Source organism: Esox lucius, chromosome 17, assembly GCF_011004845.1.
Source record: "Esox lucius isolate fEsoLuc1 chromosome 17, fEsoLuc1.pri, whole genome shotgun sequence".
Classification (NCBI taxonomy): Eukaryota; Metazoa; Chordata; class Actinopteri; order Esociformes; family Esocidae; genus Esox; species Esox lucius.
Window position 1 is genome coordinate 43,589,644 of NC_047585.1, and position 6,000 is coordinate 43,595,643.

A 6,000-nucleotide genomic window follows, 5' to 3' on the forward strand; every position below is an offset into this window, starting at 1 on the left:
GTAGTGTGTACAGCTTGTATAACAGTGTAAATATGATGACTCCTCAAAATAACACAACACATAGCCATTAATGTCTAAACCGCTGGCAACAAAAGTGAGTACACCCCTTAAGTGAAAATTTCCAAATTGGGCCCAAAGTGTCAATATTATGTGTGGCCACCATTATTTTCCAACACTGCCTTAACCCTCTTGGGCATGGAATTCACCAGAGCTTCACAAGTTGCCCCTAGAGTCCTCTTCCACTCCTCCATGATGACATCATGGAGCTGAGAGATGTTAGAGACCTTGTACTCCTCCACCTTCTGTTTGAGGATGCCCCACAGATGCTCAATAGGGTTTAGGTCATGCTTGGCCAGTCCATCACCTTTACCCTCAGCTTCTTTAGCAAGACAGTGGTCATCTTGGAGGTGCGTTTGTCGTTATCATGTTGGAATACTGCCCTGCGGCCCAGTCTCCGAAGGGAGGGGATCATGCTCTGCTTCTGTATGTCACAGTACATGTTGGCATTTATGGACTGTCGCTCCCCAGTGCCGGCAGCACTCATGCATGACAGTCTTTGTACTCCTCACCTGGTTGCCGCCACACATGCTTGACACCATCTGAACCAAATAAGTTTATCTTGGTCTCATCAGACCACAGGACATGGTTCTAGTAATGCATGTCCTTAGTCTGCTCGTCTTGAGCATCCTGTTTACGGGCTTTCTTGTGCATCATCTTGAGAAGAGGCTTCCTTCTGGGACAACAGCCATGCAGACCAATTTAATGCAGTGTGTGGTGTATGGTCTGAGCACTGACAGGCTGACCCCCCACCCCTTCAACCTCTACAGCAATGCTGGCAGCACTCATACGTCTATTTCCCAAAGACAACCTCTGGATAAGACGTTGAGCACATGCACTTAACTTCATTGGTCGACCATGGTGAGGGCTGTTCTAAGTGGAATCTGATCTGTTAAACAGCTGTAGGGTCTTGGCAATCTTCTTATATCCTAGGCCATCTTTATGTAGAGCAACAATTCTTTTTTTCAGATCCTCAGAGAATTCTTTGCCATGAGGTGCCTTGTTGAAATTCCAGTGACCAGTATGAGGGGGTGTGAAAGTGATAACACCAAATTTAACACACCTGCTCCCCATTCACACCTGAGACAGTAACAGTAACGAGGCAGATGACATCGGGAGGGAAAATGGCTAATTGGTCCCAATTTTGACATTTTCACTTAGGGGTATACTCCCTTTGGTTGCCAGTTGTTTAGACTAAAGAAGCTGAGGGTTAAGGCCAAGCATGTCTCCAGACCTAAACCCTATTGAGCATATGTGGGGCATCCTCAAACGGAAGGTGGAAGAGCACAAGGTCTCTAACATCCCCCAGCTCTGTGATGTTGTCATGGAGGAGTGGAAGAGGACTCCAGTGGCAACCTGTGAAGCTCTGGTGAACTCCTTGCCCAAGAGGGTTAAGGCAGTGCTGGAAAATAATGGTGGTCACACAAAATATTGACACTATTGACCCAGTTTGGACATTTTCACATAGGGGTGTATTCACTTTTAATGGCTGTGTGTTGAGTTATTTTGAGGGGACAGCAAATTTACACTGTTATACAAGCTGTACACTCACTACTTTACATTGTAGCAAAGTCTCATTTCTGTTCCACCCATAGGCGCTGATACCGTGGGTGCTCCGGGGCTCGAGCACCCACGGAAAATAGCGAGCACGAGCACCCACGTGTGCCAGACCGCCAGTCCGCCAGTAGGCTACATTCATTTAAAATTAAACTTGCCGTTGGTGATATGTAAAGCGTCTGTCACACTGTGATTGGTTATGTCGATGTTAGTGACAGCAACATAACCAGTTGCCTGCTCCGGGTGCTCCCTAACCACCAATCACAGCGTTTCTCAGATGAAAAAATGCCACTATCAAAAACTCGTAGCAGAAATTAGGGAGAAACTCCCAGAAACTATATGTGTCTTTTTTTTAATCGATATTTAGATAATAGCGCAAAACATTAATTTCCCACGAACTGATCGCGGTTAGGCCTACGTGCCCAGTTAAACTTTTCATCTCCAATCCTGTATTTGTGATAAGTGGTACATTTTGAAAGATCTACTTTACGGCTTTATTAATAAGTAAGTGAATAGGTGTGCATAGTGCGTTTATATATGTATACATAGGTGTATAAATAGGTATATATATGTGTGTATATATAGGTATATATAGGTGTGTGTGTGTATATATATATATATATATATACATATATATATATATATATAAATGGCGAGCGCCTATGAGCACCCACGGAGGAAAACATAAATCGGCGCCTATGGTTCCACCACAACCCAAAGATGCTCTATTGGGTTGAGATCTGGTGACTGTGGGGGCCATTTCAGTACAGTGAACTCATTGTCATGTTCAAGAAACCAATTTGAAATGATTCGAGCTTTGTGACATGGTGCATTATCCTGCTGGAAGTAGCCATCAGAGGATGGGTACATGGTGGTGATAAAGGGATGGACATGGTCAGAAACAATGCTCAGGTAGGCCGTGGCATTTAAACGATGCTCAATTGGCACTAAGGGGCCTAAAGTGTGCCAAGAAAACATCCCCCACACCATTACACCACCACCACCAGCCTGCACAGTGGTAACAAGGCATGATGGATCCATGTTCTCATTTTGTTTACGCCAAATTCTGACTCAACCATCTGAATGTCTCAACAGAAATCGAGACTCATCAGACCAGGCAACATGCTTCCAGTCTTCAACTGTCCAATTTTGGTGAGCTCATGCAAATTGTAGCCTCTTTTTCCTATTTGTAGTGGAGATGAGTGGTACCCGGTGGGGTCTTCTGCTGTTGTAGCCCATCCGCCTCAAGGTTGAGCGTGTTGTGGCTTCACAAATGCTTTGCTGCATACCTCGGTTGTAACGAGTGGTTATTTCAGTCAAAGTTGCTCTTCTACCAGCTTGAATCAGTCGGCCCATTCTCCTCTGACCTCTAGCATCAACAAGGCATTTTCGCCCACAGGACTGCCGCATACTGGATGTTTTTCCCTTTTCACACCATTCTTTGTAAACCCTAGAAATGGTTGTGCGTGAAAATCCCAGTAACTGAGCAGATTGTGAAATACACAGACCGGCCCGTCTGGCACCAACAACCATGCCATGCTCAAAATTGCTTAAATCACCTTTCTTTCTTTCACTTTTAATTTTCATATGCAGTAGTAGTGTTCATAATATAGGGTTAATATAGTAGGGTTCATAATTTAGTGTTCATTGAGTAGTGTTCATAACAGTGTTAATATAGTAGTGATCATAATATAGTGTTCATAGAGTAGTGTTTATAATAAAGTGTTCATAAAGTAGTGTTCATAGAGTAGTGTTCATAATAATGTTCATAGAGTAGTGTTCATAATATAGGGTTCGTAGAGTAGTGCTCATAATATAGGGTTCGTAGAGTAGTTCTCATAATGTAATATTCATAGTGTTCATAATATAGTGTTCATAGAGTAGTGTTCATAATATAGTTTTTAAATATAGTGTTCATAGAGTAGTGTTCATAATATAGTGTTTATAATATAGTGTTCATAGAGTAGTGTTTATAATATAGTGTTCATAGAGTAGTGTTCATAATATTGTGTTTTAAATATAGTGTTTATAATATAGTGTTCATAGAGTACCATCATCATCTACCGCTTATCCGGGGCCGGGTCGCGGGGGCAGCAGTCTAAGCAGGGATGCCCAGACTTCCCTCTCCCCAGACACTTCCTCCAGCTCTTCCGGGGGGACACCGAGGCGTTCCCAGGCCAGCCGGGAGACATAGTCCCTCCAGCGTGTCCTAGGTCTTCCCCGGGGTCTCCTCCCGGTGGGACAGGACCGGAACACCTTCCCAGGAAGGCATTCCGGAGGCATCCGAAACAGATCTCTAAGGGATCGCCCAGCCACCCTGCGGAGAAAGCTCATTTCGGCTGCCTGTATCCGGGATCTTGTCCTTTCGGTCATGACCCAAAGCTCATGACCATAGGTGAGAGTAGGAACGTAGATTGACTGGTAAATCGAGAGCTTCGCCTTGCAGCTCAGCTCTTTCTTCACCACGACAGACCGATACATCGACCGCATTACTGCAGAAGCTGCACCGATCCGTCTGTCAATCTCCCGTTCCATCCTTCCCTCACTCGTGAACAGGACCCCTAGATACTTAAACTCCTCCACTTGAGGCAGGCACTCTCCACCAACCTGAAGTGGGCAAGCCACCCTTTTCCGACTGAGGACCATGGCCTCGGATTTGGAGGTACTGATTTTCATCCCCACCACTTCACACTCGTCTGCAAACCGTCCAAGTGCATGCTGAAGGTCCTGGCTTGAAGGGGCCAACACGACAACATCATCCGCAAAGAGCAAAAAATAGTGGAGCAATATCAGAAAGGAGTTTCTCCAAGAAAAATTGCAAAGAGTTTGAAATTATCATCATCTACAGTGCATAATATCATCCAAAGATTCAGAGAATCTGGAACAATCTCTGTGCGTAAGGGTCAAGGCCGGAAAACCGTACTGGATGCCCGTGATCTTCGGGTCCTCAGACGGCACTGCATCACATACAAGAATGAAACTGTAATGGAAATCACAACATGGGCTCAGGAATACTTCCAGAAAACATTGTCGGTGAACACAATCCAACGTGCCATTCGCCATTGCCGGCTAAAACTCTATAGGTCAAAAACGAAGCCGTATCTAAACAGGAGACCTTGCATTTTCCAGCATGACAATGCCAGACCACATACTGCATCAATTATAATGTCATGGCTGCATAGAAGAAGGATCCGGGTACTGAAATGGCCAGCCTGCAGTCCAGATCTTTCTCCCATAGAAAACATTTGGCACATCATAAAGAGGAAGGTGCGACAAAGAAGACCTAGGACAGTTGAACTTCTAGAAGCCTGTATTGGACAAGAATGGGACAACATTCCTATTCATAAACTTGAGCAACTTGTCTCCTCAGTCAAGTCAACTTCCACATCATTGCATTCTGTTTTTATTCACATTTGTGTCCTAACTTTTTTGGAATCGTGTTTGTATAATGTTCATAGAATTTATAATTTATTGTTCGTAGAGTAGTGTTCATAATATGGTGTTCATAGAGTAGTGTTCATAATATAGTGTTCATAGAGTAGTGTTCATAATATAGTGTTAATATAGTAGTGTGTACAGAAGATTTTCTATGGCGAGCTAACTGATCTGTGGCACATTACAGTATCACAGGGTTTCTCTCTGAGGATGCATGTGGAGTCCCTTAGCAATTAAAGTTCTTCTCACAAATCAGCCCACATTCACAGCTTGTGTTCCCTAGCCAGTGTTGAATTCAATTACCGAATCGCACAGCATAAGAGCCCTTTTGATGTTTCTTTTTGCCTACAAAATATATAACTACACACATGCATGCACGTGCACACACACACTAAACAAAGGCATGGTGGAATTTCATCCAGGGCGTTTTTCTGGACTTAATATTTCTGTCTTACTCATAAGTATGTTCCAGGAAGGGTGTGTTCACATCTGGTATATGCAGTACATACAGTTTTGGATGTTGTATCGCACAGTATTGAAACTTAAAGTATCTGATTAAATATGCTTTATAAAAAAAAAAAACATAGCATAACCACTAGCTGCAATTGACCTCCCATCTGATGAATAAACAGTCAACACTTGACATACAGCAACACACTAACCAAAACACTAATCATGACACTAACCACAACACTAATCATGACACTAACCACAACACTAATCATGACACTAACCACAACACTTGTTATTACACTAACCACAACACTAATCATGACACTAACCACAACACTAGCCATAAAACTACCCTCAACACTAACCACAACACTAGTCATGACACTAACCACACAATGTCATGACACTAACCACAACACTAGTCATAGCACTAACAACAACACTATCATCACATTAACCACAACACTGTCTTGACACTAACCACCAAACTAGTCATGA